Here is an 18537-nt window from a genome sequence, read left to right as displayed (position 1 = left end):
AGCTGCTCTTCAGAATTGCTCTACAACATAGGAACTGTTGAAAAATTCAGTTTTACAAATTGAGAAACACAGGCTTTGAGAAGTTAAATTCCTTCTCTGGGCCCCTGCAGATTCCAAATTCCAACTCTTTCTTTGGGATCAGGGGAGATGATAATCTTTTTGTTGTGAAGATCATAGGATATCACCCATTCATTTATTTAGCAAACAGCTGTTGGGGACCTCAGAGCACCAGCCTCAGTCTCATGGAGTGAGGGGGCCCATAGTGTCTCTGAGCAGCCAGGAGCAGGCCAGACATGAGCTGAGGTAAGGCACCATCCTCTGGCCTGTGTGTCATCCCTGCAGAGTGAGCCAGTCCCTAGCTGGTGGCTGGTATATGGCCATGGGCCATCTCTTCCCTCTCTCCAGGCCCCTCTTCCTAAGCCTTTCATAGGTACCCTTTTGGGAAGCATCGCTGACCCCATTTCACAGATAAAGGGAACGTGGACCCCTATGGGCAGGAGAGCTCAGTGTTGGCTATGTGTTAGAATCACCTGGGAAACTTAAATAGCCAAACAAATGCCAGGTTGAGTCCCAGGCATACATGAGGAACTCCAAGAGTTGGGGGGAAGGTGGCCAGGGAGGAGAGGGTGGTCTTAGTGCCTGGGTATCTGGCAGACAAGGCAGGGATGCTAGTGGTCCATAAGCAGATGTGTCAGCTTGGGAACCAGACAGGTCCTTTGCTTCCTTTTTCTTGAATACAGAATGCTATAGGGCAGGAATGTGCACTTGGGGTGGTCCAAGAGTGTCCCCCCTGCCCTCCTCTGGTCCTTGGATAGGTGCTGTGGGCAACTTGCTTGGTTTTTCCCAGCCTGTTTGCACAGGGGTGTTTGGGTGGTTCCTTCTGGTATTTGGATAACGTAATTAGTCCTTTTGGAGGCTTCAGAAATATAGGTTATCTCCCTTTCTCTTCCCACTTCTACTACCCAAGTTTGGGTCACTTTTCTGTTTATTCCCATCTTCCCAGAGGAAATAAAATTCAGACCAGTTCTCTCTCTCTGATAGTACTGGCCAGGGTCCAGATGGACATGAAAATGGGTAGGGAGAAGATTTGAGATGCAGGTGGAATCCTGCTATCTGCTATTTATAGCCTATAGGCCTGGCAGGGTCTTGTCCACGCAGGGTCCAGGCCTGAGTGTAGAAAGTTCCGTGAAGGGCACCCCATCTGCTGTGGGCTACATGCATATTCCCAGTTGTTGGTGCTGAGGTGGGGGCAGTGGTTGCGCTTCCCCGTCTTTGCAGGTAGGTTTGAGAAACGAGGTTTGAGGGCTGCCTGGAGGGCAAGTTGGCCAACAGTACCCAGAACTAGCTTCCACAGGTATTTGTGGGACCAGAGGCCTGGTTACCCCAGGGCGAAGCTTATTGCAGTGCCTGGAACACAGTGGAGATTCAGCCCATACCTGCCTTGAAACAATGTTCTTTGCTTTCTTTCCTTCCTACCCCATCCCCCAGCTCTCTGGGTAGACTCCTCCCTAAGCTGGACACCTAGAGGTAACCTTATTGCCTCAGAAAGCCCAGGGTTTTTAAACATACAAAATAGGAGAATTATCTTAGTCTAAAACAAAATGCAATTGACTGGTGACTCAAACAACAGAACTTTATTTTTTCACAGATCTGGTGGCTGGAAAGTCTGAGATCAAGATTTTGACAAGACTCTCCCCTAGGGGTACAGATGCCTGCTCTCTCTCCATGTCCTCTCTCCATGGGGGAGAGAGTGAGAGTGAGAGTACCAATACGCATGCGCTAGCTCTGACCTCTTCTTACCAGGGATCTGCTCCCATCATGGTATTGCCACTCTTATAACCTCATCTAATCCCACCTCCCAAAGACTTCAGCTCCAAAGACCTGAATGCCATCACTTTAGGGGTCGGGTCTTTGTCTTAGTCTATTTGGGGTGGTTATAACAGCATACTGCAGGTTGAGTAATTTATAAGGAACAGAGGTTTCTTTCTTAGTGCTGGACATTGGGAAGTCCAAGGCCCAGGCACTGCAAGTGGCAAGGGCCTTCTTGCTGCATCATACCATGATGTAAGGAGGAGGGGCACACGCAAGAGAGAGCAAAAGCTCAAACACGCAGCCTCAAACCCTCCTATGACCAGCATTAATTCACCCAGGAGGGCAGAGATCTGGTGGCCTAAACACCCTCGGAGTCCTCACTACTTTAACACCATTGCTGTGAGGATTATGCTTTTGACACACGACAGACTTCAACATATGAAACTGGGGCGAGAGGAAGATACAATTCAGTCCATAGCAAGAATCCAAAGGGATGACTTGACAGATGTACTGTGTAGAGTTTTAAAAATCACAACAATAAACTGGAAAGAGAAGAGACAAGAGCGAGACTTCTCCACTGCCCGCCGCCACCACTGCTATTGCCGCCACAAATACAAGAATAGTGCCCTGGAGGATGGGGGCGCAGAGGACAGTCTGGGGTTTGACCCTGGATGAGGATGAGGGACCGAAGACAAGAGACTCGAGTGGAGGGTGTGGAGGAAGGAAGTGAGAAGGACAGTTGCCATGTGTGGCACTGGTGCCAGGCTGCTCTGCAGAGATGAGGTGGATGGCAGCTAAGCTGAATCCTGTGAGCTACTCCCCTGCACCCAGGAGATACTGCTCAGGCCCTGGGCAGTTCAGCCTTTGCTGAAGGCTCCCAGCATGTCTCCTGTAGATCAGATGTTTGCTGTACACAAGGCTTTCCAAAGCCTCTCTAAATTGCCCCATATAACCACCAAGTTTTAAAGGCTAGAAGAGCCATAAATCCCCCCCAACAAAAAAAAAAAAAAAAAAAGAGAGAGAGAGAAGGGAGCTTTATATACAGACAGGGAGGTAAGGTAAGGAAAAACCCCAGCCTCCCAGCCTTGCTGCTCTGATGGGCCAGGAGATTGGTGAGCCTGCTCCCTCCCTTATATAATCCACGTGATTATATCAAAGCAGCAGCGCAGTGCATCAGTTGAGTACCCTTGGTCAGACTTTGCCCCTACCTTACAGTGTGGTCTTAGGTAAGTTTCTCAATACCTCTGTGCTTCTGTTTCCTCCCTTGAAAGATGAAGATGAAAACAATAATTCCTATTTCTTAGGGTGAGAGTAAGAATTAGATGAATTAATTCAAGTGAAGTGTTTACACTAGTTCACGGCACACGAAACCTGTTAGTCATTATGATCATTGATGAGAATATTCAGGGCTAGTGTCTGACAGCCAGTCAGGAGAGATGAGGAATGGTCAAAGGCAGGGGCTGGGGACAACAGGCCTGGCCTAAGATATGGCAACCTTTGTACCTAGCCTCCAGTCTGCATTTCCTCCTTTGTAAAATGTGGATTACATAAATGAACACTTGCAATCTCTCCGTGTAGTCAGTGTTAGATATTTATGCCTACTTTTTTCAGATAGGGAAACTGAGGCACTCATGCTACAAACTTCCCTGAAACAGCTTGGAAGTAAAAATGCTAAGATGTGAGTCAAAGTCATCTGCCCCCAGACACATATGTGTCCACACTTCAAATTGTTGAAAATGTAATTTATTTTTACTCATTTTTTTCCATTATGGGTTGTTAACAGGATAAGATGACATTTGCCAAGCAAAGGGATAAATTTGTCTTAAGACTAATTTTTCAGTGAATTTTTTTCTCTATCCTCTTTTGACAGATTAACAGCCCTTAAACTAGAGATTATATAAAAAAATCCATTTCAGCTGACATCTACCTAGAAACAATAGACTCTTCTGGGTTTTCATGTCTATTAGCAACTGATAGGCTTAAGGAAGAATATCTCCAAATCCACATACCATATCAATATCCCTATAAAAACTGAACAAGTGCCGGAGGAATGCTTATTTCAGGTGGCATCCAATACTATAAAAGTACAAGGGAAGTTTTAAAAAGCTTCCTGAGAATGGCTTAGAGGTTTGGCCTGTGCTTACAAACATAAATGTGGGAGACTGATGACCTGCTTTGATTCCCATCTCTACCAATTGCTCCTTTTATCTCCTCAACTTATTATTATTATGGGGCATCCATATGTAGCTAAAGGTCTCTGTTCATGGGACCTTCTACAACATCAGTGATTCTCAAACTGCACAGTACCAATGACCTATTTAAAAAGCACCTGGGTGATTGCTAAAATGGTTTTCACCCCAGTTCTATGGAATCTCATCCACTGGGAACAGAGCCAGGGAATCTGCATTTCTGACAAGTTCTCCAGATGGCTTCAGGACAGCCACTCCCGCCTGCACCCCAACTTCAGGCGGGTGCAGGGACCTGGAGCAGCCCAAGGACCTTCCTGCACCTCGCTGCTCCGGGTCTGTCGTGGGGCTTTGCCTCAAGCCCCTCACAGGTGTCTCAAAACCATGCTTCCCTCGGCGTGGCATCTTTAGGGACTACCGTTTCCGCTTTGCTTTCTAATTTGCTCAGGGCTGAGGGCTGGGGTGACCTTGATTATAGATTCACACCGTCTGACGGTGGCCTGACTCCCCATCTCCCTAAAGAGTTTTGTAGAATAGAAGACACCTTTCCCTGGCTCTGTCCCTTCTAGCTCATCAAACAGGCCAGCTTCAGGAAAGGAACGTATCCTTAAGGGTGGGGCCCTCTGGCCACTCGCCCAGTCGTGACTCAGCTTTGGCAGGCTGGCGAACAGGTCAGGGGCCCGGGGCTGTGCGGGACCGAAACAAAGCCGCGCTCGAACGCGCCCTCCCCGGGCCGCGCCGCACCTGCAGCGCAGCCTCGGCTCCCTCCCCTCCCGGGGGCGGCACTGGCTGTTGCCAGGCAGGCCCGGCCCGCGGCGGCTGCAGTTGGCTCCCGGTCTCCCGCCGCCCGTCGCCTCCGCGCCGCCTCCGCCCGGTGAGTCACCCCGCCCAGCAGCCGCCGCCGCCCTGCCGCTCTCACGCCTCTGCGCCTGCGCGCGCTGCATGCAGCGCTCTCTTGGCTCAGCACCCTGCCCTGGGCGCAGCGGCACCCGGAGGTCGCCGGGAGCCGCCTCCCTCGCGTCCCAACTCGCGTGTTCTTCCTCCGCTGCCGGTGTCTCTCCAACTGTGCACCGGCGGAAAGAATACCCTGTCGCCGTCCTGTCACTGTGTCTCCTCAGCCTCCTAATGCGGGTCACATATCTCTGCCCTGACTGGGCTTCTGGTGCTACCACCCAGCACTGCCTTCAGTCTTCCCCTTTGTCCTGCGGGTGGGTCTCAGGGCTGCCCGTGAGGCTCACCCGGGGAGATGTAAAAATCCGATGCCAGGCTGCACCCACACCCTGCACTCAAAAGCACTGGTCGGGGACCCGGGCAGTTTGTGAAATTCCCCAGGTAATTTCCACTGTTTAGTCAGGGTGGTGACACCACCAGCCCTGGGCTTCTCAAATATTAGTAGGCTTTGCAATCCCCTGGGAGATGGATAAAATGCAGATTCCCCTTAGTTCAGCAGGGCCAAGGAGGGGGCCTATCAGTCTGCATTTTTGACAGGTTCTTCATGATTCCAAGGTTGCTGGCCTGAGAGTTACATTTGGAACTGCAAGACACCTTCAGGGTCCCTTTGGCTTTCCTCTGGCGATGGAGAAGACTTGGGTTTGGGATCAGATGGACATGGGTTTGTATCCTACCTCTGCCACTTCCTAGTTTGGTGAAATTGGTCTCTAGTCTGTGTGTGTGAATGGGGAGGGGAGAACAGTACTTAGCAGGGTGAGTGAGTGGTGAGGGTGATGATGAGCCTGGTGGCAGTGAGTGAAAGTCAACTGTATTGGGATGGTTTAATTCCCCTGTGGCCCCTTGGTGGAGTAGGCCAGGGAATGGCAGAAGCCAAGGAAGGAACCTTCCAGGTCTCCTCTCTGCTGTCTCTTACCAGATGGGGCTGAAGTCATATACAGCACTGTCTCTCTAGGGAGCCAGACAGGCATTGGATTTGGTGTGTTTGCCAGAGCTGAAGGGATAGAGGAGCAAGGAAGATCTGTGTCAGAGCCTGGAGCTGACTAGAGGGATCCTGAGTTCCTGGGAGAGCAAGTCTCCTGAAGCAGTCTAGGGGCTTCAGGAAGGGTACCCTGAGCACATGGTGAGAACCACCAGAGGCCAAAAAGTAGGGTCAGGATCCCAGGAGACAGAGATACAAGGAAGGGGGATGGAGCCTATCTTATTTCTCCTGGGGGGAAAAAAGGTGTAGGCAGTGTTCACTGGGCTTTCCTGAGGCTACCTGGGGCTGCATCTTACTCCCCTCCCCCCTGCTAGTTGTGTGACCTTGTCAAGGTGACTTAAGCCCTCAAGGCTCCATTCCTTCAAGTGTAAAATGGAGTCATTGTCATTGCTGACTCACAGAATTGTGTGCGGGACTGAAAGATAATTTGGTAAAGCCTCAGATCAGTTGCTGTTGCACTGTGGGCACCCCGTGGGTGTTTGCTATTATTATTTCTTCCCATTGGACAAGTGAGCAGCCTGTGAGCAGCCTGAGTTTAAGGGACTCTGCAGGCTTGTGCTGTCCTTTCTCTGGATTCCCTTCAGCTCTGAACACCCTTTGTAACACTCTTTATGACTTGGTCAAGGGCTGTGATCAGCCGTCCTGATGGTGGACTCCAATTTTGATCTGGCTCTCCTGAGACTCCAGCTAGAATATATCTCATTTTTTGGCTCAGAGAAAGGACTGGAAGCCAGAGGATTCTGATTTAAAGCTTACCACCTCCCTCAGGACAGTTGGTAAGGCCACATTCTGTGAGACTGCATGTGACATGCTCAGAATCTGCTTAATACACACGAATATGATTCCTTTTAAATCATAGCACTTCAATGTAGCTCTGGTGAACGGCTCAGTAGACAAAATGTTTTAAAAACATGCTTTCTTCCACACAGAGCCCTGGTCATCAAGCCAGGGACCTGGACCTGAGATGTAGGGCACTGGTCTTAAGGCCCAGACACCTTCGCCCGCCACCTGGGTTCCCACAGTATGCTCAGGACACTGCAGGGTTGTAGTCATAGCTTGCTTCTCATGTCCTTCCCCACACCCTGCCTCCACAATCAGCTCTGTCCTTCTCCACCTCAAATTTCCATCACCAGGCAAAATGCCTGACACCTAATCTAACCAGTGCTTCCGAAGCACTCATTATCAATTCAAAAAGAATAACCGAGAGCTTCAGAACCTCCACACAGGCTCACTTCTCTGGACCTCAGTCTTTTCATAGATAAAATGGGGTTTGGACTAGATTCGATCTCTTAGGCTGCCTCTGACTCTAGCAATCCCTAAGTTTGAAATATTCTTCATTTTATCATAATCCACTTTAGTTTTTCATCCCAGGAACACATTCTTGTATTTGACCTTGAATTTTGTTTGCTTCTTACTCAAACAATGTGTGAATGAGCTTTATTAAATAGCTGCAGTCAGGCGTGGTGGCACATGCCTGTAATCTCAGCAGCTCAGGAGGCTGGGACAGGAGAATTGTGAGTTCAAAGTCAGCCTCAGCAAAAGCAAGGCGCTAAGCAACTCAGTGAGACCCTGTCTCAAAATACAGTACAAAATAGGGCTGGGGATGCGGCTCAGTGGGCAAGTGCCCCTCAGTTGTTCAATCCCCGGTACCAAAAAAAGAGACTGCAAACACACAGCTAATTAAGGCTTATAATTTCTTTATTTTCTTACTAACTTTTTCTGCACCAGGCCATTAGTCTGGTTTTTGTTAGAAGCACATGGAACTGATAATTTTCAGTGGATGGGGTTCATTCTCCCTACATCCCTTACCTTGGCAGCCTCTGCAACATCCTTGGGCATACTGCCTCTGTGTCCCTGGTGGAGTGGACAAGCCCCCACCCCCTTCCCTTTGCACAGGACTCTGTCTTGGCAGAGAAAATATGCAGACTGCTTGGGTCAAGGAAAGGTGTCCCTCACCCCCACTGAACCTGACTGATCACATCGGCCCATGAGCCCACAGGAATAGATGAGTGATGCCAGCTCCCAGCCCCCTCAAATATCTTCCACATTTATTTGTTAGGGCTGAAAGAATCAAAACAATATCATTTCTAAGGGAATCTTTTTCCTTCCAGGGAAGCAGCCACAGTGGGATTTTCTGTAATATTAGCCAAATGCTTGGATATCTGCCACTAACAAGTCACTATATGGTAGATTGTCTGCAAGGGTGGTCCCAACTCAGTCTCCAAAAGTGAATCTGTTCCCTCTTCTTGAATCTAGGCTGGTCCTACAACCAGCTTCACCTGAAGAATGAGACAAAGGGGTGCTATTCCAGTCTGGGCCTAGGCAGAGCCAGCAACCTACCCCAAGGATCCAAGTGTGTGAGGGAGGCCCTGCTCCAGCCAGGCTGGCTGATCCGCATGGATTTATCCTTACAGAGCACTGCTAAGCTCTACTAAAGTTCTGGCCCTCAGAATTGGGAGCAATAAAAACAGTTTGTGATTTAAGCCACCACATTTTGGATAATTTCCTTCATATCCATAAGTAACAAAAGCACCATAGTCTCTGGACTCTAGTCTCTTCACCTACAAATGCTGGTTCTGTCTTCCATCTTTGATATTGGGCCTCCATAACTCATGTCCATCTCTCTTTCCACAAGTGTGTCTCTCAACATGTGGCTGCCAAACAAGCAGTTGAAATTACGGAAAGTGCCCCCAAACCCCAGAGGTTACTATCATTCATTCACCTGGAATTTGTCAAGGAAAACAGAAGAATGTATTATCTTGAAGCACTGGCTTGGGAGTCAGTAGCACTGGCTTTGAGTTTAATTTTGGACTAGTTTCTTTCTTCAGGTCTCCATCTCTTTATCTGTAAAATGGGATAATAATAATACCTACTTCAGTGTGAATGTGAGGGTTATATGAGGTGGTGGTGTCGGGATGTTGCTTAGCACGGTGCCTGCATGTGGAAGGAAATAAAGTGTAGCTTTCTCTTTAAGGGCTCCTATGCATTTTTTTTTTTTATTTATTTTTTTTTTTTTTGCTTTTACATCTGTCTACAGAGGGAGTAAAAATTACCAAAACATGATAACCTAGCCCTGCCCCAGCCAGTAAGAAAACAAAACACACATCTCCAGGGTCCTCACTGCATTGTGAATATCATCTCTGTAGATTTGGGGGGAAAAATGTAAATGATTTCTTTGGTAAAAACAAAAAAAAATGTGAAAAGCATAGGGAGGGACAGAAGGAAGGAGCTGGGTAATGATTTGCTTTGGTTTCTAAAAAGAAATCTATCGTTCCTTACATTTATGATCCGAGGATGGTCAAATTAAAGGGGTTAAGTTAATTTAAAAATAAAAGTGGCTTTGTAGGAATCAAGCAGAAGAAAGCAGCATGTTGGTTAGCACTTTTTCTCTTTTTTAAAAAAAAGAAAAACAACAGTGGAACAAGAGAAATCAAAACCTAACCTTCTACCATCTGCCGCACATGATTTTCTAGCTCTCTATAAGGATCTCATTAGCATCTTCCAAGAGGCTGATTGTAGCCACCAGCACAACTGTGGTGCAGAAAAGGGGCACCCACACTCAACTGCCATGGGCACCTGCAGAGGGGCCTGCTGGGCTCCTGCCAGGCTCTCCCAATTCCCTCCTTCAAATACAGTCCAACTAAACTCCATTGCAGCAAGGAGAGAGTGACCCCTGTTAAAGGACCTGCACCAGCCAGGAAGGACACTGAGGAGGGGAGATTGGCCTAGCCAGTCACCAAGCGCCTGAGAAGAACACTTCAGACCCACCTCGGCTACTGGTTCTAGGTCTCCTGGGTCTGCTCTTTCTGGCCTAATCAAGAGCTGCATATTCTGGGCCTGCCAGATGTAAGGTGCAGGGAGAATATACCCTCCCCTCTCCGGACTCCTCAAGGCACCCTCCCACCTCACCTGGCTTCCCAGCATAAAGCAAGGTCACACAGGATGGTTCTGAACAGGCTCTCACCTGCTTAGTGGCTGGGCAAGGAATGTGGAGCTACTAGATGAAAATGTCCCAGGAGGAAAGGAGGTGGCAGCCAGGAAGGAATTCCCAAGGAAGCTTTAAGGAACCAAGGCTTTTCTCTCCCTTCCCCTCGCTCTCTCTCTCTCTCTGTCTCTCTCAGTTCTTTTCTGAAGAAGCATGCGAGGCTGGAATCTGAGTGTGTGTGTACACACATGTGCACACATAGCAGCTTTCCTTATCTGTGCTTTCGTCTCTCAAGATTTCAGATACCTGCAGTCAACCACAGCACAAAAATTTTAAATGGAAAATTCAAAATTTTGAGAGAGAGAGATCATATTAACACAATTTTATTATAGTGTATTATTACTAGTGTATTATTTGATTGCTAGTTATTATTGTTAATCTCTTACTGTGTCACATTTTATAAATCAAGCTTTATCATTGGTATGTATTTATAGGGGAAAACAGTATTTATAGGGTTCAGTGCTATCTGCAGTTTCAGGCATCCATGGAGACGTTGAAACATATACCCTGAGAATCAAGGGGGACCACTATGTACACAGACACACATACAAACACTCACACATCGGTATACATATACCCGTCCACCTGAATGAAGTAGAGGCTACCCAGTGACAGTCTCTGTGGGAAGACTGGAGTCCCTGAGATTCTAGATGACTGCAGAATCTTAGGCATTCATGACTCAACTGGAGCCCATTACGGAGGCCACAATTAAACCTCAAGTCCGAATGGTTCCTTTGATCTGGTCCAGTATGAAGTTAATTTAGTCTTTTAGGCTCCTTTAGGTTTGTCTCTCTCTCTCTCTAAGAAATATTCTAGCTCCTCAAGCTAAGTAGAAGCCATTTTGGTGTTTCCTTGTCTTCAAATACTCTGTCCATATGAGTTGGGGCTTTTTTTTTTTTTTTTGATAGAGTCGGGGCAAGGACTTTAGAAGCCACATGGGCAGATAGGTGTGAAATAAACTAAAAATAGACCACAAAATCTCTGTTGGTTGGTTTGTTTAAATGCCATGGACCTTGGACTGGAACTTTCAACCTTCCAGGTTCATTATTCCTGAAACTCAATGACAGCCATGATTTACTTTCAGGACAGTTTCAGGTCAGGCTGTGGAGATGAGCACTTAACTCCATTCTAATGTGAATCAGCTAGTCTATGGCTATGAAGGACCCCAATACTGGCTAGCTGAAGCAAATGCCATGAACACATTGACCCATCACGGAATAGAGACCACAGGCATGGTCCAGACAGCAAGAGCCAGGGCCTTAGATGAAGCCATTGAATTCTCCATCTCCTGGTTTTGCTCTCTCATGGCTGATGGGCAAAGGAAGCTAAGGATGGAGATAGTCCCTTGTGTGTCTTTGCAGTTCACCAATCCCTGGGGGGAAAAGGTGGTTCTCCCAATACCTATAAAATTAAGGGGGGAAACTTGGTTGGTGCAGCTTTGGGCAAGCAGGGGCTGGGGTCTGAAGCACACAGAGTGGGGCAGGACAGTAATGTAAGGAAGGCAGGGGATGCTGTTACCAAAAGTAGGAGCCAAGGAGAACTGTGCTCCTCAAAGTCAGGTGTTTGCCCAGGTATATCAAATACATTCACTATTCACTAGATCTTTTCCCTTGCCTCCAGATTCAGCTTTTATGGCATAGGTGCTACCCGGAGGAATCCTGAGTCACTACTAAACAGCAAATGTCACCCAGAGCAGAGCAGATCCATTAGCAGGGCTCCTGTGTATAATTCTGGGGGAAGGGCCATTGCTTGCTTGGTTCTGTCCCTGGCTTGAGCCACAATGTCTTCTGCCTACAGCCCTGCCCTGGCCCAGACAGTGCCATAGTCCACCTGTGAGGGGATGGGTCAAAAGCTTATCCACACTCAGTGTTGCCCTAACAGCAAGTATAAAGGGCTCCCATCTGGGCCAGACCTACCTCCTCTGACCTGACCTATGTCCTCATCACTCATCTAACTGAGCTAGCTCACCTGGCTGTGCAGATGTGGAACTTCTTATCTCTTCTTGCCTCTGAGGCCTTCATGCTCTTACCCTTTGGCTCACATAACATTAGCTAATACCATCTTGAGCCAAGCACTTGTCCTAAGCACTTCAATTATATTTTATACTCACACTGTCCTATGTGGTATGTGTCATTATTGTTATCGTCACACCAGACAAGGAAGCTGAGACACTAAGGGGGTAAGCAATTTGTTTGAAATTACATGGCTTCTCAGTGGTAGAGCTGACAAACCTCGGGCATTATAGTGAAGTGGATAAGTAAGGTGAACCCTGGAACAAGACCAGCTTCATCATGCAGTGGGACCTTGGACAACTTGCTTAGCTTCTCTGAGCCTCAGACTCCTCGTCTAGAGGATGGAACTTCAAATTCTCATATTCCAAGACTGCTCTATCCCTTCCTTGGCCTACTTTCTCCTTCTAGATAATTCTAGCCAGTGATTCTCAAAGTTAGGTCTTCAAGTGGGCTCTCTCAAACTCTGGGCTCACTGAGGCACTTGAAAATTCATTTGTACCACAAAGTTAGCAAAATTGACCTATTGATTTTCCTCCCCGACCCCAGTCATTCCAACCTCAGTGCATGGTACCACCCTCTCGACTACCCAGCTGCTAGGTTAAGCACCCAGAATTTGAATTGGATTCCTCCTATTGTTCATCACGATCAATCTTTCTTCAGTGTTCTGTTGGTTCAAACTGCAAAATATATCCTGAATGCAGAGCATCTTCACTGTTTCCATGGCCACAGCTGTCATCCCAGTTCCAGGTCTCTAGCCTGCATCACTACATGCCTTCTCACGGTCTCCCTACCTCCACCCTTGCTTTATCCCAGTCAATTTGATCATTTTTATCTCTCTGCTTAAAACCCTTGGTCTCACATTGCTCCAGGGATACTCCAAATTCCTTTTCACAGTTTAAATGGTCCGACCTTACATGGCCTCTGCTTACTCCTCCGCATCCTCCCACCTGCTCTTTCCTGCTTGTTCTGTGACAGCACAATGTCCATCTTGTTCACTGCTGGGGCCCCAGAGCCTAGAGCAGTGCCTGACACATAGTAGAAGTAGGAGCTCAATGTATGCTTATTTGTTGAGTGAGTGAATGGATGACTGTGTGCCAGCCTTGGGGACCTTCTTTCTCTCCCCAAACCCACCATGCTCTCTGCTGTCCTAGTTACACCTGCTGTTCCCTTTGCTGTTGGCACTCTTCCCCAAGCACTGTGCACTGCCGATCCTCATCCATTTTTCAGTCTGTGTCCAATAATCAGCTCCTCAAGCAGAACTTTTCTGAGTGCAGTAGCAGAAAGAGCATATGGCCATTGTGCTCCATTATGTGACTGGTTTTTTGGTTTTTGGTACCAGGATTGAACCCAGGGGTGCTCAATCCCTGAGCCACATTGCCAGCCCTTTTCATTTTTTAATTTTGAGATAGGGTCTTGCTGACTTGCTGAGGCTGGCTTTGAACTTGCGATCCTCCTGCCTCAGTCTCCCAAACCACTGAGACTATAGGCGTTTACCACCATGCCCAGCAATGTGACTGTTGTTCAGAGCATGGGTCAGCACCTGAAATTACTTTCTTTGTTAATTTGAGTTGTCTTACTCATCACCTTCATAAGGATGGGTCAAGGGCAGGGGCCTCATCTTATTTAATGCTACATCCCACACCTAGAACAGTGGTTGGCACAGACTTGGTGCTCAACAGTCCACTATGAGCTGACTGATCAACACTTAAGATTGCTAAGAGAATGAAACATAGATTAAAGCATATGTTAAAACCACCACTTTGGAAATTTGGCAGTTTCTAATAAATCTAAGCATATGGTGACAAGGAACAGCAATTTTCCTCCTGAATATACACACAAGAGAAATGACTGCTTATATCCAAAAGACTCCTTGTCCAAGAATGCATGCATCCTCATTCACAACTGCACGAATCTGGAACTAACCCAAATGTCCATCACTGAGGGAAGAGATGAACAAATTATAGTCTGTTCATACAATGAAATACTGCTCTGCAAAAAAAGAAAAGTTCTTTTTTTTTTTTTTTTGTACCAGGGATTGAACCCAGGGATGTTTAACCATTGAGTCACATCCCCAGCCCTTTTTTATTTTTTATTTAACTAAATAACCTCACTGAGTTGCTTAGCACCTTGCCATTGCTGAGGCTGGCTTGGAAGTCACAATCCTCCTGCCTCAGCCTCCTTAGCCTCTGGGATTACAGGCATGCGCCAGCGCGCCTGGCAGAAAAGTTCCGATCAATACAACACGGGGGAAGCTTACAGACAATGTGTTGATCCAAAGAAGAAAAACGAGAAAAGGACACACTGTGTGGGTCTATTTATGTTAAACTCCAGAACAGGGCAAACCCATCCGCTGATCCCTTTCCAGTGCTACTCAGAGGCTGAGAGTGACGCACGCAGCTTTTTTTGATACACGGAAGTGAGAAAAACTGTAAGAAGGGGAGAAGATTTGCATTAAGGAATGGTTGGGGGCGGGGGGGTCAGTGCGGATGCTGTGGGTGGAGAGAATGCCTGTGTCCTGGGTAATTTTGGAAAACTATGTGCAAGGCTGCCCCGGCCAGCAAAGGTTTGTGGAACAGCTGGAAAAACGGAAGTTTCAAAGAACACAGAGGAGAGTGCAGCGGCTTCACTCAAGAATCAGACCTCAAAATATAATGCACATGGGTCTGTGACCCATCAGCTAGAGAGGGGAGGTGGTGGTGCCAGGGAGGGAAAGGGGGAACAGGGAGAGGGGTAACAAATCTGCTCTTGTGCTATGGACCCTTATCCTCAGGGTGGTATGGGCCAGATGAGTTCCTCTATCTAGCAGGAGGCAAAGCCCCTCTGGGATCTCTTTTTACTTCATCTGAAACAAAACAGGAAGAGGCTTGGAAGGTATAGACTAAATAACCCAAAGATCAAGATTCCTTAACAACCAAAGACCCCAGAGGCAGTGCACCAAATGGCGTGGCCCTTCCTACGTCTCTCCCCAGCAGCAGCCCTGGAGTATTTCCCTGTCACTCATCTGTCCTATTGCTGCAATGGCTTTAGTTAGTCAGGAAACAGAGATCAAATGAACGGCTCACAGCATAACCAGAATTCTGTGAAACCGGAAATCAGCCAAATCTAGAAACTTTGCAAGGATAGGACCATAGAAGTAGACCACAGAGAAGATGTTCCCTCGGGCTGCAGACCTGTGCCCAAGGGGCTGTTTAAGGGTGCTGCTGTTGACTGGGTTGATTCGGCACGGTATTTACAGGGGCCTGTCTCATTAAATGAACTTGCTTTGAACTAATGAAAACATTTCCCATTATCTGGAAAGTTGGGAATGTGTTTTATTATTTTCAACTATGTCTAGTTTTTAAAAGAGAATTTGGTAAGTGCTTTTGGGCACAAGTGGAAAAGTACTATTGAGGATTCCATGTGGTGATTCAAATCTTGTTTCGGTTAAAATACATGCATTCTCTCAAGCACTACTCCAACCTGATAACCAAGGATTCTTATGTGCAGCAGAGAAAGTTCAAGAAAATGGAAACTTGGATGTCAGTTTGCATAGAAATGTAGAGCTTGCTCACTCATACCTAAAGTTGAGAGTGTCGTTGATTATCCTGGAGTGAAATTGGGCGAAATCAAGAGGGTACCTTACAAGATCAGTTATCTGTGGGTGTGACAAGGACTCTATAAATAAACTTCAGAAGATAAAAAGCCTGCAATTCCATCTTGGGGAAGGGATCACTGAGCCACTTGCAGTGGTTAAAGGACTAGAAGAAAAGACACTATGGAGCCCAAATCTTAGTAGTTATAGAAAAATGGCTGAAGCAAATTATGTTGACAAGAAGTTACATCAACCAAGATGAAGTTTAACTAGCTTCATGTTGCTTAGGTGATATGAATGCATTTTTCCCATTCAGCCTTCTTAGAATTGCCAGTCTCCATTTGAAGTGCTTCTGGTCAGTTATCAGTCAAAGCTCTTGGCCACAGGGGTGGGTTTGTTTGAGCTTCCAGCAGCAGTGATAGGAATAAAAAGGATATATATAGACTGGACAGGGCAGAGCTATTGGTAAACAGATGGTAGGAGAAAGCAGCTTTTTTTTTTTTTTTTTTTTTGGTCTATTGAGATTCTTGTACTGGGAAGGTAGACATCTGAGGCTGTGGAAGGAGAAACTTTCTAAAGGAAGGAAGCAGGGAGAAGCAGAGTGAGAGAACATGAAGAGAGACCTTACTTTTGTGAATATTGGAATCTCCTGGGGAGCCTGAGAAAATACTGGTACCTGGGTGCCAGCCCAGAAGTTTTAACAGGTCTCTCCTGCTGCACATCCTGGTTTTGCTCAGGATAATTCCTATGTGCAGCAGAGGACCTGGACACCTTGTCTAGAACACCAGATCATGGCCAATCCTCAAGACCTTGATTCCAACAGCAGTTCCTGATTCTTTAACCCATTTCGTTGTCTCCAGTTGCCGACAACATCCCTTTTCTGTTGTTTGTATAGTTTGTGTTGGATTTCTATTTGTGTCCAAAAGATATCTAACTAACACACAAAGATCCTTCATCACCAGCACCAACATCCATTCAACACAGCCCTGATTGAAGGACTGTACTTCTGTGGGCTCATTTAATGTAATCCTCACGGCATTCTTGGAGTTTGAAAGCCATTTTTGTCCCTGTTTTACAGATGAAGAAATGAGACATCAACCAATGAAGTGACTTGCCAAAATGAACACAGCCAATAAAATCAGAGCTGGAATGATCCCCAGAGATGGTCCTTACCCACCTCAGCTTACCACCTCCCAAGAAGGACCAAAAAGGAAGCAGTGTCTCTGTAGGAATCCAGAAAGGGGATCTCTGAACAGCCTTTGCAGGAAGGAGTTTGGGGCTGTAATACGGGAAAGGCACTGCACCACTCCTTTGCACAATTATTTAACACATGGAAAGTCCAGGATTGACTGATCCAAGGACTCATCTGAAGCCATCAGGTACCAGCTTCCTCACCTTTCTTCTTCACATAGTGGCCTCATCTGTAGCTGGCTCCCCCAAGCAGACATGACAGAGGCAGTCCCCAGATGTCATATCTTCATAGAACAGCATAGAGGAAGGGACTGTCTATTCACCTGTGTCTCTTTATCAGTTAGAACAGCTGGTGCCAAAAGTCTGCCATAAAATTCCCCTCACACTGCATCACAGGAAAGGGGAATGGGAGTTTTACAGATGAGGAAACGAGACACCAAACAATGGAGAGGGGACCGCTTGGTTCCATGGGACACCGTGGAAATGCGGAGGGGGCATTTTTAGTTGTCACAATAACACAGGGAGGGCAATAATCATGCAGTGGGCAGAGGCTGGAACTAGATAACTTGAAATGCACAGATAGTCCCACTTTGTCACCTGCATGATATTTGAATGTCCTTTTGACCATTTTCACAGATGAAAAAAAAAACTGTTCAAAATTATCTGAGTAAAACCGAACTCGCGTTCATCTAAACCCAAAGCATCTTTACAGTGTACTGTATTTTCCAGGAAAGCTCCTGTTGTGTACCTCAAGAAAAGATCATGTTCTGTTTGGTTTAGAATTTTTCTAAGAGTTGTTCACCAGTTTGGAAAATCACAATAGCAATGTCAACACCACTCAAGGAATTCAAGTCTCCAAAGCAGCAAGCTGTTTGGGCCTGCATTAGCACCTGCCAAGGTCACAGCGATTCTGGGTATGGATCTAGCATCTGTGACTACTAGCACCTCTTCCTACTCTGTGGTCCTTTTTCACTTCTTCCTTCCCAAACAAATGCTGGTTTTGTTTAAGGCCAGCCTGGGCAACATGAGACCCTTTCTCATTTAATAAAAAAGAAGGAAAGAAATTATGTGTGCAAGTGAATTATATTACCTAAACATTTCATTTGTAGTAGTAAACGGAAAGTTGTGTGTGTGTGTGTGTGTGTGTGTGTATGTATATGTGTATGTATATATATATAAATTTCTTCTAAGGTAGCCCTGCTCAATATTGCACTTAATATATTCTATTTTATTTTAAATTATTTTCTTTTTATTCTACTCCATAATACAGTTATTGAATGTTTTGAAATTATATGGCTGGCAGTGGTAGTGTGCCCCTATAGTTCCAGCACTCAGGGTGCTGAGGCGGGACAATCACTTAAGCCCAGGAGTTTAAGGCCAGCCTGGGCAACATAAGACCCTGTTTCATTTAATAAAAAAAGAAAGAAAGAAATTATGCATGCAAGTGAATTATATTACCTATACATTTCATTTGTAGTAGTAAAAGGAAAGTTACCAAAATATATATGTATTTTTTATATATAGATAAAAAGAGGGGACTGGGGTGGTAGCATATGCTACTTGGAAGGCTGAGACAGAAAGATCACTTGAATCTAGGAGTTCAAAAACAGACTAAACAATATAGCAAGACCTGCCTCACATAAATATGTAGAAATAGATAATAAATAAGCTAGCAAAAACAGGGAGTTGAGTCTGACAGGGGTGAGAGCCATGGTTTTGACTAGTGAAGATTCACTTTCTGGGGCGGAGAATGGGACTCACCTCCCTGAAGCCTGCACCTAGGTGGAGGAGGTTGGGTACCAGGACAAAATTAGCATTTGTTTGGGAAGGAAGAAGTGAGAAAGGACCCC

The 18537-nt window shown here is 46.4% G+C and overlaps 1 long non-coding RNA gene across 1 annotated transcript; it reads left to right on the top strand.

Annotated features, from left to right (window-relative positions):
• The first annotated feature begins 4718 nt into the window (after window positions 1–4718).
• Window positions 4719–17751, top strand: LOC114101785 (uncharacterized). The gene is made up of 4 exons (XR_011704720.1): window positions 4719–4872; window positions 5487–5610; window positions 16575–16875; window positions 17417–17751. It is a non-coding gene; the product is annotated as an uncharacterized lncRNA (long non-coding RNA).
• The last annotated feature ends 786 nt before the right edge of the window (window positions 17752–18537 follow it).

This window comes from Marmota flaviventris, chromosome 15 (assembly GCF_047511675.1).
Source record: "Marmota flaviventris isolate mMarFla1 chromosome 15, mMarFla1.hap1, whole genome shotgun sequence".
In the NCBI taxonomy this organism is placed as follows: Eukaryota; Metazoa; Chordata; class Mammalia; order Rodentia; family Sciuridae; genus Marmota; species Marmota flaviventris.
This window is presented reverse-complemented; position numbering and strand designations above follow the sequence as displayed.